Source organism: Erinaceus europaeus, chromosome 8, assembly GCF_950295315.1.
Source record: "Erinaceus europaeus chromosome 8, mEriEur2.1, whole genome shotgun sequence".
NCBI lineage: Eukaryota > Metazoa > Chordata > Mammalia > Eulipotyphla > Erinaceidae > Erinaceus > Erinaceus europaeus.
This window is the reverse complement of record NC_080169.1, coordinates 99,985,474-100,009,165: the sequence shown is the minus strand read 5'-3', so window position 1 is coordinate 100,009,165 and position 23,692 is coordinate 99,985,474. Positions and strand designations below refer to the sequence as shown.

At 41.0% G+C, this 23,692-nt stretch overlaps 1 protein-coding gene across 4 annotated transcripts in view; it reads right to left on the bottom strand.

Annotated features, from left to right (window-relative positions):
• AHCYL2 (adenosylhomocysteinase like 2) overlaps positions 1-23,692 on the bottom strand; it is a 207,166-nt gene that overhangs the window by 159,289 nt on the left and 24,185 nt on the right. For 2 of the 4 annotated variants that reach the window (XM_016188601.2, XM_016188603.2), the window contains exon 1: positions 6,766-6,911. The exons of the other annotated variants lie outside the window; for them this stretch is intronic. The gene's annotated coding sequence lies outside the window, so the exon portion shown is untranslated. Of the gene's footprint in view, positions 1-6,765; positions 6,912-23,692 lie in introns of those variants that run through there. 4 annotated transcript variants of the gene reach the window in all.

The following is a 23,692-nucleotide window of genomic DNA, read 5'->3' as shown; positions in this document are numbered from 1 at the left end:
ACAGAACACTGGGTAGAATATTCAGAAGGGTCTGGAGGGACAATAACCCTAGAGAGAATACTGTTCTAGTCTGATCTAGTGAATCTTAAAAGAAAGCCCAGAGGGGGTTGGGCGGTGGCGCAGTGGGTTAAGAGCATGTGGCGCAAAGCGCAAGGAGGATCCCGGTTCGAGCCCCCGGCTCCCCACCTGCAGGGAAGTCGCTTCACAGGCAGTGAAGCAGGTCTGCAGGTGTCTATCTTTCTCTCCCCCTCTCTGTCTTCCCCTCCTCTCTCCATTTCTCTCTGTCCTATCCAACAACGAACAACATCAACAATAGCAATAATAATAACCACAACGAGGCTACAACAAAAGGGGGGAAAAATGGCCTCCAGGAGTGCTGGATTCATGGTGCAGGCACCGAGCCCAGCAATAACCCTGGAGGGGAAAAAAAAAAAGAAAAAAAAAGACCAGAATGAATCAAAGTGTATCAGTGACTTTAACTATGATACAGAACAGGGAAAAAAAACTGAATTTCTAGTGAGTTATATTTCATGTTTGAGATCCAAGCAAACATACTCAGCATGCAAACAAGCAGGAAAAGATGACCCATAAAGAGATGGGGGGCTCAGTCATTCACACATGTGTTAGAATTAGCAGGTAGACATTAGAAGTCATTAGATGCATATTCTACACTCAAAAATGAAGTAGAAACATAGGAAGTATTTAAAGGCCTATATAAAATTTCTAGAGATAAAAATTAACAATATCCAAGATGATAAATAAACTAGATGGGGTTAATAGCAGATTAGACAAAATCAAGGAAAGGATGAGCAAACTTGAAAACAAAACAACAAATGGAAACTATCCAAAATAAGTCAAAGGGAAAGAGTTCAGGAGGGGGTGTCATTGTTGAGTTATGGGAATACTTAAAGCAGCTTACTACTTATGCATTTATGAGTTTCTTGAAGGAGATGAAAGAGGAACAGAAATATGTGAAGAAATAATGGTCCCACTTGATAAAAGTAGTAAACCAAAGGTCTAAGATCTCAGTGAACCCCAAGAACAAAGTAAATGGCATCAGTAACAACACTTAACTTTTCAAATCACTGGTTAAAAAAAAGAAGACAAATTAAAAGCAGCCAGAAAGAAAGATGCATTATGTATAAAAGGGACAAAGCGAAGATTTCTCACAAAAACAGTGTTCAGCAAGTCAACAGTGGCACAATAAATTTAAAGTAATAGAAAAATTGTCAACGTAGTATTTTATACTCAACAAAAGTCTTTTAAAAACAGTGAAATAAAGACATTTTCAGATATAGAAAATAATTAATTGCCAGCTAGTCCACACTAAAAGTGTTCAAATAAATCCTTGAGCAGAAGGATAATGACAGATGAAAATCTTGATCTTCACTAAGGAATAAGGAACACCAGAGAGAATAACTACATGGATACCTAGGTGAAGTCTTTTCTTACTATTCTAATCACTTCCCAAGATAGTTTACTGATAACAATAACAACAAAGGGTATGGGGTTCACAATAAAAGGACAAAACATAGGAGAAAAAATAGCATAAAGTTGAGAAGGAAGAGAGTATTTCTTCTCTTATCTAAGAACAAGTAGACATTTAATTTCTTTTTATTTCACTGTAAGCTTTTACTATTAAGGATGAAATTGTGTAACATAAGGACCAACTTACAATAAGTTTAAGATCTATATTACAAATCCTGAGGCATCCATTAAGAAAACAAAGGAATAAAAGAGAATGAGAGGGGAAAAAAATGAGAAAGAAAAAAATGAAAATAAAACAGGAACAGAAAAAAAAACAGGATAGTAAATTTAAACCATCATTTATTTATTTATTTATTTATTGCCTCCAGGGTTATCACTGATACTCAGTGCCTGCACTATGAATCCACTGCTCCTGGAGGCCATTTTCCCCATTTTATTGCCCTTGTTGTAGTTGTCATTGTTGTTGTTATAGCTGTTGTTGTTGTTGGATAGGACAGACAGAAATCGAGAGAAGAGGGGAAAGAAAGACAGACACCTGCAGACCTGCTTCACCACTTCTTAAGTGCTATCCCCTGCAGGTGGAGAGCTGGGGGTCTGAACCGGGATCCTTGCACTTGGCACCTTGTGTGCTGCATGCCTGAAGCTTCAGTGCTATGGCGTCTCACTTTCTCTCTCTCTCTGAAAGCCAGCCCACAGCAGTGAAACCCACCAAGAAAATAAACAAAAATTAAATGTACTCGTCGATGATTCAACTACTATTTTCCTTGATATTTAAAAAAGAGAAATAGAAGCATATGTGTACAAACACGTCACAGAAGTATAATTATTCATAATAGCTCCAAACAACAAATAAACCAAAAATCTATAAAAAGTTGGTGAAAAAAAGCATGGTCTAGCCTCACAGGAAAGTACTTGGAATGAAAGAAAAAGCTTTGATTACTTAACAACTGGTGAATATCAAAATAACAATGATTGTTAAATAAACATCTAGCGACACTAGCCCCACCTCCCACTAAACAAAAGGACCATATGATTGCATTTTATATAAAATTTTAGAAATCAGGGGCTGGGCGGTAGCGCAGCCAGTTAAGCACACATGGTATGAAGCACAAGGACCTGGATAAGGATCCCGGTTCGAGCCCCCAGCTCCCCATCTGCAGATCTTTCTCTCCCCCTGTCTTCCCTTCCTCTCTTGATTTCTCTCTGTCTAACCAACAACAATAGCAATAACAACAACAACAATGATAAACAAGGGCAACAAAAGGGGGAAAAATAGCCTCCAGGAGCAGTGAATTCATAGTGCAGGCACCGAGCCCCAGCAATACCCTGGAGGCAAAAAAAAAAATTCTGGAAAACATACAAGTTAGCGATTATAACATAAACAGATTAACAATGGGTTAGTGCTGAGGCTGGGTAAGAAGACCTTATGGGTGATGAACAAATTCTTTATCTTAATATGATAACAGCACCACAGTTGTAGGGGCTGGGCAGTGGCATACCTGGTAAACATGTTATAATAAAAAGAATCCGGTTTCGAGCTCCTGGTCCCCACCTACAGTGGGTAAGCTTCACTAGCAGTAAAACAGTGCTACAGGGATCAAAGCCTCAGTAAAAACAACTGCTTAGTAAAACTGACTAAAGCAGGAATAAAAAGAGAATAGAAATATAATCATTAAATATATTGAACTTGTAAGTAATAACCTATCTAAGAGACAAAAAACACAGGTGGAATTTTTAAAAAGTTTTGTAAAGGTATGAAAGACTGCACATATGTAAGTGTAGTTTGAAAAGTTTTGTCATAAGTATATTACTGTGATACTGTTTTTATTTTATTTTATATTTTATTGTATTTATTGGACAGAAATAGAGAAATTGATAGGGAAGGGGAAGAGAGACACAAATAAATAAATATTAAATTTTAAAAAGTTAAAATATAAACATATATTTTAGTATTTTCCCTTTTGTTGCCCTTGTTTTTTATTGTTGTTGTGGTTATTATGTTGTTTTTGATATTGTCATTATTGGATAGAACAGAGGGAAATGGAGAGAGGAGGAGAAGACACAGAGAGGGGGAGAGAAAGAGAGACATCTGCAGACTTGCTTCACAGCCTGTGAAGCGACTCCCCTGCAGGTGGGGAGACAGGGGATCGAACTGGGATCCTTATGCCAGTCCTTGCGCTTTGCGCCACATGTGCTTAACCCTCTGCGCTACCAGTCAACTCCCATGTTAAAATATACTTTTAAAGTAATTGGAGGCAAAAAAAAAGTAATTGTGCCTTGAAATTTCCAGATACACAGTTAATTTGGCCATCTTTCTGTTATCGTCACTGTTGATGTTGGTCATCATGCCAGGCCAATTTTTTCAGTTAGAGATAAAAATAGTGACGGAAGGAAGGGCACCACACTATTGAAGCTTCTCCTGGTGTAGTGGGAGCTGATTATGAACCTAGGTCACAAGCATCACAAAGCAGGTGCTCAGGTGAGTTGTCTTGCTCACCCAGTTATCTTTTTAATTTCAGTCTTAATTGGATTGAGTAGAAAATATAGTTTACATAATATTCATTAATTGGTTTTGTGGAGAAGTGCTTTATGAATTCAGCTTTATAAATATCAATTTATGAATTCAAATTGCTTTGTGCTTTAAAAACGAGCTACTTAAAAAGTCCAATCAGGGGAGTCGGGTGGTAGTGCAGCAGGTTAAGCTCACGTGGCACAAAGTGCAAGGACCAGCAGTTCCAGCCCCGGGCTCCCCACCTGCAGAGAGTTGCTTCACAGGCGGTGAAACAGGTCTGCAGGTGTCTATCTTTCTCTCCCCCTCTCTGTCTTCCCCTCCTCTCTCCATTTCTCTCTGTCCTATCCAACAATAATGATATCAATAACAACAATAATAACTACAACAATAAAACAACAAGGGCACAAAAGGGACAATAAATAAATAATAAATATTTTTAAAGGGGTCCAATCAGCTGTAAGAGTCTGTTCAGATCTCTTGAATCAAGTTTGTTTTGCTTTATTTTTAGTTAGAAAGATTTATTCATTTATATGAGATGTGGGGAGACAGGACTAGAGTATACTCAGCTCTGGCATAAGGTGGTGCTGGAGACAACATGCAGCCTCTGGGGTCCTCAGTCATGCAAGCTGGTGCTCTAGCAAACTGAGTATCTCCCTTGCTTCCAAATCAAGTTTCCTGACTATTTATTTATATGTTTTTTTCTGTGTTTAAGCATCAATTACTGAAAAAGACCTGTATTAAAGAGCCCGGCTGGGAGTCCGGCGGTAGTGCAGCGGGTTAAGCGCATGTGGTGCGAAGCGCAAGGACCAGTTACGGATCCCAGTTCAAGCCCCTGGCTTCCCACCTGCAGGGAAGTCGCTTCACAGGTGGTGAAGCAGGTCTGCAAGTGTCTATCTTTCTGTCCCCCTCTCTGTCTTCCCCTCCTCTCTCCATTTCTCTCTGTCCTACCCAACAACAACGACATCAATAACAACAACTACAGCAACAATAAAAAGACAACAATGGCAACAAAAGGGAAAATAAATAAAATATAAATAAATAAATAAATAAATAAATAAAGTGGCCTCCTGCTTTGGCAGGGATAGATAGTATAACGGTTATGCCAAGAGACTCTCATGCCTGGGGCTCGGAGGTCCCAGGTTCAATCTCCCACACCACCATAAGCCAGAGCTGAGCAGTGTTCTGGGATAAAAACAGTAAGGATAAAATAAATTAAATTTTTTAATGCCCTGCTTTACTGGTTTAGCAACTTTACTATATTGTATCTATATATTTTCTTCCTGTGCTCTAGTTATATATTTATTTTGTATATTCTAGCCATATATTTTAAAACCTTACTGCTGGATTCATAAATCTGGAAATATTAGAGTTTTCTGGTTTATTATTCCTTTCATAAGTTTTATTCATTTCAATCCCAAATTGCTTTTTAAAAATTTTTTTGTATATATTTATATTCCCTTTTGTTGCCCTTGTTGGTCTTTTTTTATTGTTGTTGTAGTTATTATTATTGTTATTGATGTCACTGTTGTTAGATAGGACAGAGAGAAATGGAGAGAGGAGGGGAAGACAGAGATGGGGAAAGAAAGACACCTGCAGACCTGCTTTACCGCCTGTGAAGCGACTCCCCTGCAGGTGGGGAGCCGAGGGCTCGAACTGGGATAATTACCCACCACGTGTGTTTAAGGTCCTTGTGCTTCGCACCACGTGTGTTTAACCCGCTGTGCTACTGCCTGACTCCCCCAAAAATGCTTTTTAAAGTTAGTTTTGCCTATTAAATTGTTACCACAGCTTTCTTTTAGAATGTGTTTTTGTCCTATGTCTACTCTTTAGTTCCTTATGTTTTAGGTATGGCTCTTGTAAAACATATAGAACTGGATTCTTTGGGGTTTTTTTAAACATTTTATTTGGTTATTAATATTGGAGATAGGAAAAGAGAGAAAGAAAACAAGAACCAAAGTATCATTCTAGCACATGTGCTGCCATGGATTGAACTCAGGACCTCATGCTTGAGAGTTTAATGCCTTATCCATTACACCATCTCCCAAACCACAAACAGGGTTATTTTCTATTCAATTTTTTTTCAGATATTACTGCATTAAAAAAAAAGTAAAAAGAAAAAAACTACCCCCAAACTTAGTGATATTAAGCAAAGATCACTTTATTAGTCTTGTGACTTTGTGGGCCAGAAATTCTAGTAGGGCACAGCAGGGAAAGCATGTCTCTGTTCCACAGTGTCTGGGACCTCAAATGGGATGGCTTGAGTTGATGAAGCTGGCAGGCAATCTCAACAAGAGCCAGAAGTCTGGGACCTCAGTTCTTCTCCAAGTGATGTTTGTTAGGGCTGGACCTTCATCATGGTTCCTTCACTTACTCGCATGGTCAATATTAGCTGGTATGGCTATTTGCCAATAGCTAGCTCATTGGGCCTATCAAACTATTGTCTATATATGTCCTCTCTGTCTGGTCTGGGCTTCTCTCAGCATAGAGTCTGGGCTTGAGTATGAATGTTCCAAGAGAGAATTTTAAGAGGCATAAACAGAAGCTGTAAGGCTCCTTATGACCTAGTCTCAGAAGTCCCAAAAAGTCAAATTCAGTTGGCCAAGCAAGTCATTAATGCCATTCCAGATTCACGGGGAGGAGAGCAATAAACTCCACCTCTGAATGGCAAAAATAAGAAGGCAGTGGTGTTGGCCACTTTGGACAAAAGCTACCATACTCTGCTCTCTAGTCCCAATAAATCCCTCCCACATGCAAATTACACTCACCCTCTCTTAAGACCTTCAAAGGTCTTATCCCATTATGGCATCAGCTGAAGTCCAGAATCTTGATATCTAATTCAGGTCCAGGTGTGAGTGAGGCTCCTCAGATGCAGCTCCTCAGATGCAGCTACTGGAGCACAGTTCCTCCTGATCTGAATAGAGAGACAAATTATCTGCTCCCACAACACCCAACGAACAAAGGTAAAATAGTGAGACTGACTCAGAAGAAGCATAACAGGTACCCTCATTCAAAATACAACGGAGGAGGGAGGAGCAGGACACACAGCAGTTATCAAATTTAATCAGACACAAGTCACTGGGCTTCCTTACTACAGCCCAGTTCTATTCCCTGACAGTGATTTTCCAAAACTCCTGGTTGCCCTATAATTCATCCTCCCTTTTACACAAGAGTTGGTTAATAATCCACAAGCCTCCTCAGTCTGCTTCCTGCTATGGACTGTTGGAACTCCAAAGGGCTGTTTTCTCTCTCTCTAAAATTTTTATTGTTATTATTTTTTAATTTTATAGGGCAGAGAAAATTGAGAGGGGAGAGGAAATAGAGAGGAAGAGTGTGTGGGGGGAGATAGCATAATGGTTATGCAAACTGACTCTGATGCCTGAGGTTAAAAAGTTCTAGGTTCAAATCCCCTGCACCATCATAAGCTAGAGCTGAGCAGTGCTCTGGTAAAGAGCGGTGGGGGGGAGCAGGGGAAAAGACAATTGTAGCACTGGTTCCCCACTCATGAAGCTTGTCCCCGCTGTACATGCACTCAACAAGAAGTACCACCAGCCAACCCTTCTCTTTTTTTCCTCCTTCCTTCCTTCCTTTTCATTGTCTCTACTCCTTTTACAAAACCTGAAGATGTTTTTATAGCATAATTTATTTTTTCTAAAAGCTTGTAACTTTCCTATAAACCTTTATAATAGAGGGTTCACTCCAGTAGACAAAGTCATACCTGCCTTCTCCATCTTAAGTTCTTTTTTTTTAAAGAATTCTTTTTTTTTTTTGTAATTTTATTTATTTATCTTCCCTTTTGTTGCCCTTGTTGTCTTTTTTTTTTTTTTTTTTATTGTTGTTGTAGTTGATGTTGTCGTTGTTGGATAGGACAGAGAGAAATGGAGAGAAGAGGGGAAGACAGAGAGGAGGAGAGAAAGATAGACACCTGCAGACCTGCTTCACCGCCTGTGAAGCGACTCCCCTGCAGGTGGGGAGCCAGGGGGCTCAAACCGGGATCCTCATGCCGGTCCTTGCGCTTAGCGCCACCTGCGCTTAACCCGCTGCGCTACCGCCCAGCTCCCGTCCATCTTAAGTTCTATATGAAGTTAATGCAAGAGAAAACTTTTTAAGTCCTTAGCAGACTTATTTTTTCATAGGACAAGCTTAAGAAGTGTTCTCAAGATCTTTAAACCCTTTTTGTCTAACAAAGGTTCTCTGAGGCACTGCCTTAAATCTTTCTGCAGGCGTAATGCAGTATTTATACTTGTACCTTGAGATTTTTACTTTGAGGTCATGTTTTATTGGCAGCATCTTGAATTTTATCTTTGCTTTAAAGTCATTTCTTCAAAAGTTATTGGCCATATATAGCAACTGGGAATGAGAAAAAGACTTATTTTGTAACACAGCTGATCCTAGGCTAGAAATATTTCCTTTACAGGTTCCATTCTAAAACTTAACAACTGTGGTCCGGGAGGTGGCGCAGTGGATAAAGTATTGGACTCTCAAGCATGAGGCCCTGAGTTCAATCCCCGGCAGCACATGTACCAGAGTGATGTTTTGCTCTTTCTCTCTCCTCCTATGTTTCTCATTAATAAATAAATAATAATAAAACTTAACTAGTTTTTGGTTCATTCATCTACTTGTACCTTCTCATACGCAGTTAGAAGAAACTACACTTTTCAACATTCTGCCTAGAAATTCCTATAGACAGACAGAATTCTGTAATACATTATCTGTCTTCTTTGTTACCACACATGACAATGTCAACAAATCTTCCACCACTTAAGAAAGGTGTCTTCTCTTCAAGCCTCCAATAATGCCTTCCTCACTCACTGCTTTCAAGCTTTCACTAACAGTCTCCTCAAGATTCCTCTAGCTTCTACCCATCACCAAGTCGTAAACTCAATCCACACTGTAAGTTACAACAAACACCTCAATTCCATGTACCAAATTCTGTGTCAATTATTACAAATAGATTATCCCACAAATTGCAGGTTTAATTAACTGTATCAAGCTGTAGAGGAATTCAGACAGAGTATGGCAGCAACCCCTTGTATCTTGTTCCACAACTTCTGAGGTTTCAGATTGGGTAGGTCTAAGGGTGAACATGGCCCCCATGCCTAGTGCCTGGATCTTTCTCCATGTGATGCTAGGAGACTGGAATGTCCAAGTAACTTCTTTACTCACTCTATGGCTGGCAGCTGATGTCGGCTGTTGGCTATGAGCTCAGCTGGGCCTCACCATCTGGCTGAGACTCTTCAAAGCATGGCAGCTGGCTGCCCAGACTGAATGTTCCATGGAAAGCCATTGAGAAAAAGAGAAGAAGAAGAAAAAAAAAAGCCAATGCTCAAAGAGGCTGGATTGAAGCTAGTCTTGAAAGTTCCAGAATGTCATATTTGGCACATTCTACTGTGTCAGCAAGATACTGAAGCCAGCCCAGATGCAAGATGAGGAATAAAGCCCACCCTAGGTCAGAGGTAAGTATACATGTAGAGAAGAATGGAACTAATGCCAGTCATCTTGGAAATGTGCTCAAACGGGCGTTCTGTCTTAAGTGTTAAGTATGATTCACTTACTTTAGCACTGTTATTGATACATTTGAATCAATATTAATTAATCATTCCTACCATATTTTATTGTGCTTCCTACTTATTCTATATCTCTTCTGTTAATAAAATTTTCCTTTTCTGCTTTCAATTAGAGTAAGTAAGTAAACAAGTTACAAACTCAAAATATATCATCAGAAAGTCAAACAGTCATGTAACCATCACTCTGGTGATGAGAAAGAGAAACAGAGAGGAAAACACAGAGAGACCAGAGCACTGCTCATCTCTGGTTTATGATGGCAATGGGGACCAAACCTAGGAACTTTGAAGCATCAGGCATGGAAGTCTTTTGCATAACCATTATGCTGTCTCTCCGGGCCTCTAAATTTTTTACTTGATAGGACAGAGAAATTGAGAGGGGAGGGGGAGATAGGAAGAAAAACAGACACCTGCAGTACATCTATTTATTAAAAGGGGAAAAAAATAGAATAGCTTATTAAAAGAGAAACACAACCTATCAGCAGTTAGGTAATCTGTGGTCTGAGTAATTTACTCAGACAGGATAGTGAAAGGTACTGAGAAAAGGTATGGCCATGGTGCAGACTTTCATACCTGATACGCAGAGATGGCAAGTTGCATCTCCGGCTCAGCTAGAGCTGAGCAGTGCCTGTGTGCGCGTGTGTATTTAAAATTAATAAAGCGTTTAAAAGGGTAAAACAATAGTGTCCTTGATGGTGCTACCTAGACTTCTGTGAGATTACACTTTGGTTCAGGGCTCATCCAAGATCCAAGATACAGAAGGTATAGTTTTTTGTGGTTTTTTTTTTTTTTTGCTTTCCTTTGATTCTATGAACTACCCCAGTATCCTTATAATAGCCTCATAATTGCTCAACTGATATTTTCTTGTTACGCAACAGTAAATGAATGTACTGAAAGCCAATGTGCTGGGGGGCGGGGGGAGCTACAGAGACAAGAACCAAGGAGGGCTTTTCCCTATCGCTTCATCCATTAAGTAGTTCTGGCCAAAGGTTTTGAACTTATCCTTAACTCATCTCTTTCAAGAGGCAAGCAGACACTGCATATTGAGTAGATAAGCAGAAGTCCTGAAACACTGGGTGGTTTCAACATGTGGGTGGCCCAAGAAAACCTTAGTCTTCCCAACTTTCTTCAACTCATCTCTAACAATGTTCTCCATTCCACCTTTGCAAACACTGACAGGATGGTCACACCCAGATCTTATCATCGTTAGAAACTGTTCCATCTCCAGAAGAGCTCACCTGGGTTTATCTGCTACGTCTTTCTCTTCTTTCTTGCTCAGCTCTGGCTTAGATAGTGCCAGGGACCTCAGAGCCCACATTTTTTTTTTTTTAGTGATTTAATAATGGTTTATAAGATCATAAAATAACAGGAGTACAGTTCCACGTTACACCACACTCACCACTAAAGTTATGTGTCCTCACCAATCCCCCCCACCCCCAGAATAACCATAAAAGTTCTCTCAAAGTCTCATAATTTGGCTACTATTTTTTCCTTTGCAAGTTCATATGTTTAAGTCTCTAGACTTCATATCTGAGCAAAATCATATGGTAGCTGTCTTTTACCCTCTTTCTTCACTAAACATAATCACCTCAAGTCCTATCCATTTTTGTCCTGAAGGATACAATATTTTCTTTCCTTTTTTTTTTTAAACAGCAGTTTCTCACTTAGTTTTATTTATTTATTTAATTATTCATTGATGAGAGGTAGGAGGAGAGAAAGAACCAGACATCACTCTGGTACATGTGCTGCCGGGGACCAAACTCAGGACTTCATGGTTGAGAATTCAATGCTTTATCCACTGCACCACCTCCTGGACCACAGAATACAATATTTTCTTTCTTTTTATATATATTTTTTATTCACTTTATTTTTGAGAGAGATGCAGAGGGAGAGAGACAGAGAGAAACGCCAGAGTACTGCTCAGCTCTGGCTTATGGTGATGTGGCTTATGGTGGTGCAGGGCATAGAACCTGAAACTTTGGAGTCTCAGGCATAAGAGTCTGTTTGCATAACCATTATGCTATCTCCCCCGCCCACTATTTTCTTTCTTAATTGCAGAGTGGTATATATTAGAGTATAAATCCCATAACTTCCTTTTTTTTTGCCTCCAGGGTTATCGCTGGGGCTCAGTGCTTGCGCTATGAATCCACTGCTCCCAGAGTCTATTTTTTCCCTTTTGTTGCCCTTGTTGCTTATCATTGTTGTTGTTGTTATTGTTCTCATTGCTGTCGCTGATTCTGGATAGGACAGAGAGAAATCGAGAGAGATGGGGAAGATAGAGTTGGAAAGAAAGACAGACACCTGCAGACCTGCTTCACCACCTGTGAAGCAACTCCCCTGCAGGTGGGGAGCGGGCTCGAATCAGGATCCTTATGCTGGTCCTTGTGCTTCACGCCATGTGCACTTAACCCGCTGTACTACTACCCAACCCCCGTCCCATAACTTCTTTAGCAATTGTCTGTCAATAGGCATTTATGCTGCTTCCACATCTTGGCTATTCTGAATAATGCAGCTATGAATATAGGTGTGCATAAATTCTTCTGAATTAGTTTTCATGTCCTTCAGATATGTCAGGTATGAGTCTTTGGGGTAATCACTATGGTAACTCCCTGGCCCTCTCTGACTTTAGTTTTCTTCTTTTTCTTTTCTCTCCCCCCCCCCCTCTTTAATCTCAACACAGTGAGAGACAGAGGCACAATGTTTAAACTAACAACTTTCACTCTGGAGGCTCTGAGCTCTCAGGTTCAATCACCAGCACCACCTTAAACCAGGGCTGAGCAGTGGTCTGGTACAAAATAAACAGGAGGGGAAGACACCACAGCACCGCTTTACCACTAATGGAGCACTGCATGTGTTGGCATGTGGAGCCACAGGCTTGAATCCCAGTCCAATGAGCCTGGTAAGTGTACACTCTACCAGATAAGCTAGCTCCCGGCCCCCAAGTGTGCTTGTTCAATTATTCCAACTATTATTTCACACTGACTTTAGCTAATAACCCTTTTATTGTCAGTCTTTTGGTCATCTTCTATATTAGGGGAGGGGTGTTAAGAGGTAATCACAGAGGCTTCGCCACTCCAGGCTGATTTTTTTCTGATAAAAGGCCAGAGACACCAGAGCACCAATGCTTCCTCCAACGCGATGAAGCCAGGCTCAAACCCAGGTTTGTGTGCATGGCAACGCAGACACACTATCCAGGTGAGCTATTTTGCCGGCCTTTCCTTTTCCCCTTTACATCTTATAAATCATCATTTTAATAACATTCCTTATATCCTCGAAGATCTACACCCAATATATCCAATCTGTCTACCAGTCTTCTCCACTTAGATGTTCCACAGAGGCCTCAAACTCAACATGTCTACAACGTATCTTCTCCTCCTGCCTTTAGTAAGCAGGCCTCACCATCCATGCAAATGTCCTGATTGCCCTAATTCTCTTTCCTCTTTCTCCCACCTTTCCATAAGAAACAGGACTTGATCCTACCTCTAAAATTACCCTAAAAGTATCTGTCTCCATGCTGCCAATTCCACTGCCAGGCCTCTAGGGCAGCTTCCATAGCTGAAGCAGATCACTAGCCATTCTTTCTGCAGAAGGTTCTAGCTTCTTTCTGTTTCTGCTCTGATGTATTATACCCACTCTCCACTCCCACTGGCATTATAGCAAACCGCATCATCTCAACTGTTAATCTGATCATGTGATCCTCTACAGGACAAACACAGGAATGTTTCAGAATCAGGGTAGACCCAGGGAATGTAAAGACAAAAGCTTCCAAGACTCACTTTTGTATCTCATTTCTCTACACATTAAACTTAGAAGCTTCACACCCTTGGGCTACTTTAAATCACTAGTAGCATAGCTAGCCACCAGCACTTTTAGGGGAATCTAGAAAGTTAAAAAAAAAAAAAAAAAAAAGTGACACATAAGAAACAGATTGTTACTATTCAAAATCCCCACTGCCCCACCCTGGTAGAGGATTAGACATTTCTACCCAGTTGAGGTCAGGCTTGGTCATGTGATTTTCTTTGGCCAATGAAATAAGAGGAAATGACTCACCCCACTTCTGAACAGAAGTCTGCTGGGCAATGTCTCATTTCCCTTCACCTCAAGGGAAATGTCTCAGAAAGGAGTTGGATCTGTAGTAAGGGGCCTAGAATACAGCCACATGACATGAGCAAAAAAAAAGCCTTTAAACTACAAGTCACTGAAATTGGAGACCTGCTTGTTAACACAACACTGCCTAGCATGAACTGACTTAATCATACAGAATTCCCAGAAGGACTCTGATCACATCCCTTGCTTGAAGCTCTTCAATGACTTTCATGTGTCTACTGGAGCCCAAATTCTATGTGTTCATTCTCTCTCTCTCTCTCTCTTTTAACCAAAGCACTGTTCAGCTTTGGCTTGTGGTGCGGGGGACTGAACCTGGGACTTTGGAGCCTCAAGCATGAGAGTCTGTTTCTATAACCATTATGCTATCTATCTACCTTACACCCATATACTCTCTCTCTTATATGACCCTATATTGTCTCTCCAGCTTCCTTTTTCCTGCTTGGATAGTATACCCATTTTGCTATATGCAACACAGGTTCAAGTCCAGACCCCACTGCACTGGAGGAAGTTTTAGTATTTTGGTGTCTATCAATCTGAAAATGTCAGCCCAGAGCAGTGAAGCTTCAGAGACAAAAAAAAAAAAAAAAAAAAGTTGGGAGTTGGTTGGTAGTGCAGCGGGTTAGGCACACAGGGCGCAAAGCACAAGGACAGCCATAAGGATCCCGGTTCAAGGTCCCAGCTCCCCACCTGCATGGGAGTCGCTTCACAAGCGGTGAAGCAGGTCTGCAGGTGTTTCTCTCTCCCCCTCTTTATCTTCCCCTACTCTCTCCATTTCTCTCTTACCTATCCATCAACGACAACATCAATAACAACAACAGTAATAATTTCCAACAATAAAACAACAAGGGCAACAAAAGCATATAAATTTTTTTTTTTAAAAAAGTCATGAAATCTTAATTTTCCTTCTGACAAAATTACTAGATTGAGAGATCAGAGAACCAGCAAAGAGTAGGTCAATTACTAGAACCAAGATCAGGTTTCCTGTGCTAGTTAAGTGACAGATTTGGAAGTGGCTAAACAACCATTCTCAGGTTATTAACCACTGACTCTACATGGAAGACTTCGGTGTTGTTACAAGACTCTTGTACTAGGCCTCACTATAGGCATTTATCAACACAATGGAGATTTAAATAGTACTTTATAGACACTGTACTGGCAAAACAAACCTGGGGAAGATTAGCTGATATCATAAACGACGGGAGTCAGTCAGTAGTGTAGCCGGTTAAGCGCACATGACGCGAAGTGCAAGAACCAGTGGGATCCCTGTTAGAGCCCCCGGCTCCCCACCTGCAGGGGAGTCGCTTCACAGGCAGTGAAGCAGGTCTGCAGGTGTCTATCTTTCTCTCCCCCTCTCTGTCTTCCCCTCCTCTCTCCATTTCTCTCCGTCCTATCCAACAACAATGACATCAATAACAACAATAATAACTATAACAATAAAACAAGGGCAACAAAAGGAAATAAATAAATAAATAAAATATATCATAAAAGATATACTAAAAAATCAAAACTTCTGAATAGACTTTCAAAATGAAATTAAGGATAACTGTAACTGCATTCATTTTTTTTCCCCCCAGTAAGGGAGGTGACTATGGAAGCAGTATGCAGGTCCTGAGAGGTATGTCTGAATGATGCTCTGGTTCATTCTCTCTCTCTCATTAAATAATTTGTAAATGTATTTTCATTTTTTAAAGGAGGACTTTTAGTAAGAAATTTATGTTAAGAGTTTAGTGGGCTCTGATTTCAGCAGGAGCCTTTAGTATGAAGTGTCAGCTTAAAAAGCTTAACACGAATGCAGTTAACAACAGTACAGTGATCTAAACAGAGAAAAAAACCTAGATAAAGGGGCCAAGTGGTGGTGCACCTGGTTAAGCACATGCATTACAGTGCTCATGGATCCAGGTTCAAGCCCCTGGTTCACAAGTGGTGAAGCAGGACTGCAGGTGTCTCTCCGTCTCTCTCCCTTTCTATCTTCCCCTCTCAATTTCTCTCTGTCTCTATACAATAATAAGTAATATAAATACAACATTAAAAAAGTTAAAAAAAGAAAGAAAAGAAAACCTAGATAATTATGATATGGAAAATGGCAGGGCCGGGCAGTAGCACGGCAGGTTAAGTGCACATGGCACAAAGTGCAAGGATCGGCATAGGGTTCTGGTTAGAGCCCAAGGCTCCCCACCTGCAGGGGGGTCACTGCACAGGTGGTGAAGCAGGTCTGCAGGTGTCTTTCTCTCCCCACTCTCTTGTCTTCCCCTCCTCTCCTGATTTCTCTCTGTCCTATCTGACAACAGCAATAATAACAATGATAAACAACAAGGGCAACAGAAGGGAAAAAATAGCCTCCAGGAGCAGTGGATTCTTAGTTCAGGCACTGAGCCCCAGCAATAACCCTGGAGGCAAAAAAAAAAGAAGAAAACAAAAAGAAAGAAAGAAAATGACCACTTACAAACAATAGTGACCACATATAAAAGATCCAGAAGAGGATAACCAGCATGGTGGGGATGCTAATCATATGAAGAATCAGGAACCACATCTATGAAGAGTAACTGAGGTTCAAAATGTAGCATCAGTGTTTGTTTCAAGTATTTAAATGACTGTTATTTAAAAGAGCACGGATGAGGCTCTCATACATTGTTCTGTGTATTCCTCATGAACACAGTTCCAAAGTTTTCACATAGTAAATGCTGAAGCATTTGAAGACCAAGAGCAATTAACCTGTTGATGGCTAGGCCAACAGAAACAGTTGTCACACAGGACTGTTTTGATGTGAATTGAATGACTCAACAAAACGGTAAGCATGGAGGAAGAAAATTTAAAAACTAAAGTAAAAGCATGAAAAATCACTAACTGGGGGGTCAGGCGGTAGCACAGCAGGTTAAGCGTACATGGCACAAAGCGCAAGGACCAACGTAAGGATCTTAGTTCGAGCCCTCAGCTTCCCACCTGCAGGGGGGTCGCTTCACAAGCAGTGGAGCAGGTCTGCAAGTGTCTATATTTCTCTTCCCCTCTCAGACTACCCCTCCTCTCTCCATTTCTCTCAGTTCTACCCAACAATGACAGCAATAACAACAATAATAACAACAACAATGATAAACAACAAGGACAAGAAAAGGGAAAAGGTGGCCTCCAGGAGCAGTAGATTCATAGTGCAAGCACTGAGCCCCAGCAATAACCCTGGAGACAAAAAAAAAAAAAAAAAAAATCACTAACTGAAGGGCTGGTAATAGTTCGCCTGAGAGGGTGCCCGTCTTGCTGAATAACCTCAACACTGGGGAACACTTCCCTGCTGTGGTGTCTCTCCCTCCCTCCCTCCCTCCCTCCCACCTTCTGCTTCTCTGTTTCTCTCTAGCTGAAAAAGGTCACCCTGGAACAGTGATGCCTCAGTAACAACCAACCAAAGGGAAACACACACACACATATTAACCAAAGCAAGCAACATAGGCTATCAAAGACACATTGCCCTAAAATTTAGATTATCTGTGTTCCATCTGATGACTTTTCAGTGCCATCCCCCCTCCCCTCTCTTTTTATTTCAGGGAGGGACACAGAAAATACACAGATCACAGCACCAGAGTTTCCCCAAGTGTCACAGGACTCCCACATGGTGTCAGAACTGGAACCCAGCCACATCTATGCAAGCAAGCACATCATCAGGTAAGCTACCTCCCATACTTCCAGTTATATTGTAGTTTCTTTAATCACTATCTTCCCATAAATAGGAAGTCACTAGCTCTACTCTTCCTGTAAAAAGAGAAAACTGAGGCTGATGGGAAGCTGCTTACCACCAGCACAGCATGACAGTGGCTAACCCTGAATAAGCACCCTTTTCACTCAGGAGCTCTCTGCTCATACAGAGTGGAAAAGACGCAAAGCTCTTAATTTAGCCACTCAACCTATTTGGTAACATTTTGGTTCCCCTTTTATTACTTACCCACCAGTTGCCCAATCTCTAAATCCACAAAGAGTAAATAAGTATATGTTGAAAGTGTGTGTGTGTGTGTGTGTGTGTGTGTGTGTGTGTGTGTGTGTGTGTGTGTATAGGCCCTGTCTCTTTCAAGCAGCTTAAGGAGTTAGTCACCTTGGTACTACTGCTTCCACCAAAAGCCAGATTTTGTCCACCAGAGAACGGGAGGAGCACACCACACTGCTTCTCCGGAAACCCAATTGGCTGTCTCTGTGCATCAGTCAGAGATCTGGTGCAGAGCTACAGCCATGCTGTGGACAGAGGCAGTGGGAGAAGGCAGCACTAGGAAAGGAGAAGGAGGTCCTCCTGTGTGTAAGGATGATGGGATGATTATGTCTTATGCACATTTTAAAATATGGCAGCAGCTGCTCAGAAAACTCACAGGAAGCTCAACAACAGTAGATGGTGTCCAAGGAGCAGCTCCACCGGGATGTTAAAACGGCAAGATTTGAGTTAGGTCTAGTTGTAAAACCCAGAGAGGAATGCCCTGACAAGTGCCCACGCTCTCAACTTCCTTCCCTGGGAATCTCATTTACATTATAATGGTTGCCAAGGTAACTCTAATTCCATCACAGCTCCTCTCTCCAGCTGCTAATACAGACCACCAGCCTGGGTGGTACATGTTAAATGAGCAAAATCCTCCATTGAAGGTAACTCAAAACTTCAGGCTACTCAAAAGTTCATGACCCATTAAGAGAGTAACAAGAAGTGCAGGGAATGCAGGAAGGCAGGAGCTCTTTGTTTCCTACACTTGAGACCACAGAGAACTTTCTAGAATTCAATATTTCCATCTGCTCTAGTGAAAGATTCCTGTACAAATAGCAAGATAAATAGCATATTTTTTTAAAAAGGACAATTGCTCTATTCCAAGTGTTTTGTCCTTGCTTTAATTGAAAAAGGCCATTATCTACAAGGACATTGAAAATCTCTCATGTGACCCATCTACAAGTACTACATTCTAAGAATAGAAACATATAGTACTGCTTATGCAAGCAGTACCTAAACCAGACATAAACAATGAGGTTGATATATTCTCTATGAAGGTAATACCAAATAGAACAAACAGGTACAGAAAAAGTAAGGACATAAATAAAACTTTAAAAAAGAGAGTTGGGGCTGTAGCAAAGGGGGTTAAGCGCAGGTGGCACAAAGCACAAGGACCGGCATAAGGATCCCGGTTTGAACCCCGACTCCCCACCTGCAGGGAGTCGCTTCACAGGCGGTGAAGCAGGTCTGCAGGTGTCTATCTTTCTCTCCCCCTCTCTGTCTTCCCCTCCTCTCTCCATTTCTCTCTGTCCTATCCAACAACGACAACAACAATAATAACTACAACAATAAAACAACAAGGGCAACAAAAGGAAATAAATATTTTTTTTAATTAAAAAAAAAGAGAGAGTTGGGTGGTAGCGCAGGTTAAGCGCATGTGGCGCAAAGCACAAGGACTGGCATAAGGAGCCTGGTTCAAGCCCCCCGGCTCCCCAACTGCACAGGAGTCACTTCACAAGCGGTGAATCAGGTCTGCAGGTGTCTATCTTTCTCTCCCCCTCTCTGTCTTCCCCTCCTCTCTCCATTTCTCTCTGTCCTATCCAACAACAATGACATCAATAACAACAATAATAACTACAACAATACCCGTTCGTTGCCCTTGTTGTTTTATCATTGTAGTTATTGATGTCGTTGTTGTTGGATAGGACAGAGAGAAATGGAGAGAGGAAGGGAAGACGGGGGGGGGGAGGGAGAGACACCTGCAGACCTGCTTCACCGCCTGTGAAGCGACTCCCCTGAAGGTGGGGAGCCGGGGGCTCGAACCGGGATCCTTACATTGGTCCTTGCACTTTGCACCACCTGCGCTTAACCTGCTGCGCTACTGCTCGACTCCCTGCTTTTTTCTTTCTAATGTATTATTTTCTATTTGACAGGACAGAGAAATTGAGAGGGAAAGGGAGATAGAAAGGGAGAAAGATAAACAGCTGCAGACCTGCTTCACCAATCATGAAGCATCCTCCCTGCAAGTGGGGAGGAGGGGGCTTGAGCCTGGATCCTTGCACTTGGTGCGCTGGACTGGATGCGCCACAGCCCAAGACACCCCCCCCTTTTTTTTTTTACTTTTTCATATCAGCTGCCATGATACCAAAATATAAACACAAGAACTGAAATCCTCCTCTGCTTTCCTCTGACCATCAAGTACCCTATTCTCCTCCTAGGCCTTTCACTGCAAAGTCTTCCATTAACTAGGAAGCTCAAGAAAACAACAGATCATGTTATCTTTTTTTAAAAGTACATACAGATACATATCTATATTAGACTTGACTCTCAAAACGTCATTGAGGCTTAACTGTTACACAGGGCACTAAGAATTTCCTTAAAATGTAGTGCGTACATGTTAAGAGCCATTCCTACATTTCAGTGAGGGTTCTATATTCCGTGTTTCTACATTTCTGCAGGCCAAAGGGAAATAGCATCATCTCTGTGGGACACTGCCTACGTAAAATAAGGGGAGCCAAGTTGCACTCAGCGTTTCAATCTATACTCTGGAGCTCTATGGGTTCCTCTGAGATTGCTTAAGTGCATCATCTGAAGACATAAGGGGATTGATTACCTAGGTCTCTTTAAGAACAGCACACAATACAAAGAATAACACACTGAAATTTTTTAATTTATGAATTCTATTTTCTCCTAAGATTCAGGTTTTCCAACAGTTGTATTTAAGAAAAAAATTTATTCAGGCTGGGGAAACAGCATAATGGTTATGCAAAAAAGACTTTCATGTCTGAGACTATAAGCTCCTAGATTAGGTTCAATCCCCAGCACCTCCACAATAAACCAGAGCTGAACAGTGCTCTGGTAGCTATATATTTCTACATCTTTCTCATTATATATATATATTTTTTTAAAAAGTTTTATTGGGAGTCGGGTGGAAGTATAGCAGGTTAAGCGCACGTGGTGCAAAGCACAAAGATGGGCAAAAAGATCCCAGTTCGAGCCCCCGGCTCCCCACATGCAAGGGAGTTGCTTCACAGGCGGTGAAGCAGGTCTGCAGGTGTCTATCTTTCTTTCCTCCTCTCTGTCTTCCCCTCCCTTCTCCATTTCTCTCTGTCCTATCCAACAACAACATCAATAATAACTACAACAATAAAAAAAAAAAATAAGGGCAACAAAAGAAAATAAATAAATATTAAAAAATAAAAATTAAATTAAAGAAAGTTTTATTTAAAAAGTTTTTTTCAAACATCTCTAGCTGGGGGTGTTTATACTGGGAAAACCTCTATTAAATTTTTCAATACTTATAAAGCAGGAAAGTATTCATAACTTTTGAACCAAAACTATAATAAATATAATTTATCCTACAGATACTCATATAGGTGCTCAACATATATAGATATTAATTGGTAAGCAAATTATTATAAACAATTAAAATGAATAGCAAACTGATTGCATAAGTTATAGAACATCCATTCAGGAGAAGGAAAGGGGAGCTGGGAAACAGTTCACCAGAGACAGGCTTTGAGCCCCAACGTTATATGGAAGCCCCATGGACAACACCTGGGGATCCCCCGGTGGGGAGATCCAGGGATGCAAAGTGGTTTTGTTGTTGCTGTTTTTTTTTTTTTCTGGGCCGAAACAGAGAAATCCAGAGGGGGTGACAGGGAGGGAGGCAGACAGAGATACCTGCAGCACTGCTTCACCACTTGTGAAGCTCTTCTCCTGCAGGTGGGCCAGGGGTTAGCAGAGTACTTTTGTGGCATCTCTTCTCTCCCTTCTCTCATCCCCCCCCAAAAAAAAATACGGGAAAGAACTGTGCCTGGGATGTTATTTGGTGGTATTAAGCACAAATAAAGCCTTAAGCTCATTCCTAAGCACTGCACTAAAAACAACAAAGCTACGCCAAGAATATTAGATGGGGGAGAAAAGCAAGATGCAAAATCATGGGTGTAATAAGCTACCTTTTCTGTATTTTTAAAGGATATATATATATAATTTCCCCCCTCCCTCCAGGGTTATTGCTAGGGTGCGGGTGCTTGTACTACAAATCTACTGCTCCTGAAGGCCATCTTTTTTCCATTGTTGTTGTGGCTGTTGTTGTTGCTGCTATTGTTGGATAGGACAGAGAGAAATAGAGAGAAGGGGGAGACAGACAGGAGGAGAGAAAGACAGACACCTGCAGACCCACTTGACCACTTGTGACATGAAGCCACCCTGCAGGTGGGGAGGCGGGGGCTTGAACAGGAATCTTTATGCTGGTCCTTGAGCTTCGCACTATGTGCGCTTAACCCAGTGTGCTACCACCCAGCCTCCAGGAGATGTATTCTTTTTAAAAAAATTTTTTTTTTTAATATTTATTTTATTTATTTATTCCCTTTTGTTGTCCTTGTTGTTTTATTGTTGTAGTTGTCGTTGTTGGACAGGACAGAGAGAAATGGAGAGAGGAGGGGAAGACAGAGAGGAGGAGAGAAAGATAGACACCTGCAGACCTGCTTCACCGCCTGTGAAGGGACTCCCCAGCAGGTGGGGAGCCGGGGTTCGAACCGGGATCCTTATGCCGGTCCTTGTGCTTTGCGCCACCTGCGCTTAACCCGCTGTGCTACAGCCCGACTCCCTAAAAAAATTTTTAACAATATTTCATTTCAGCTCTGATTTATGGTTGGGCTGGGGATTGAATGTGGGACCTCAGAGCCTCAGGCATGAGAGTCTTTTGCATAACCATTATGCTGTCTCTCCAGCTCCAGAGATGGAGATATAGTTTTAATACATTCACAGGCTGCTCTTCAAGGATACAAACACAAAAACATTCTGGGATAGAAACCAAGTAGTCAGCAGACAAGAGCTTTATTATTGCTATATAATCTCTTTTATATCATTTGACGTTTACACTGTGCATGTATAATTCTATCAATTTTATTGTGGTTATAATATACTATGTTTCAATTGGAAAGTATTTCCTTTATGTGTTTTTTATTAGTGATTTAATCATGATTTACAAGATTTTAAGATGAATCCAATCACCAAAGTCCCCCTCCCCTTTTTTAAAATATTTATTAATTTATTTATTCCCTTTTGTTGCCCTTGTTTTATTGTTGTAGTTATTATTGTTGTTCTTGATGTCGTTGTTGTTGGATAGGACAGAGAGAAATGAAGAGAGGAGAGGAAGATAGAGAGGGGGAGAGAAAAATAGACATTTTAATTTTAAACCAAATCACTGCTCAGCTCAACAGGCTTATGGTGATGGAGGGGATTAAACTTGGCACCTCAAAGTCTCAAACATGAGAATCTTTTTTACATAACTGTTGTGCTATCTCCCCTACCCAGAGAGTATCTCTTTCAAGTAATAAAGAGAAAAAAAATAGTAACTGAAGTTTAATGAGTTAGTTGTCCATCAACAAGGGGCTGTGTCTACATAAAATGATAGTATTAAATTTAGTCTTGGCACTGCCTCCTCCTTGAGAATCAATTTCCTCCTAAGCAGATCTCACCCTGTTTTATTCATTCATTCATCCATTCATTCATTATTTTATTTTTATTCTACCAGAGCCCTACTTAGCTTGACTTATGCTGGTATGGGGGACTGAACATGATACCTTGGAGCCTCAGGCATGAAAGTCTCTTTGCATAGCCATTATGCTATCTCCTCCACTTTTTTTTTTAATATTTATTTTCTTTTGTTGCCCTTGTTGTTTTATTGTTGTAGTTATTGATATCATTGTGTTGGATAGGACAGAGAGCAATTGAGAGAGGAAGACAAGACAGAGAGGGGGAGAGAAAGACAGACACCTACAGACCTGCTTTACTGCCTGTGAAGCGACTCCCTACAGATGGGGTGCCAGGGGCTGGAACCAGGATCCTTATACCAGTCCTTGCGCTTTGCGTGCCACCTGCGCTTAACCCGCTGTGCTACTGCCCAACTCCCTACCTTTTTTTTTTTAACTCTTATCAACTTCTCTTATCAAGTCAGGCCTGTCAAATGAATTCCCTTAGCCCTAAGAACTTCTAGGGAAAAATAACGTATTTGTATAAATAACACATGACCATATTTATGTGCATCAAATTTTATTTTTTTTTATATTT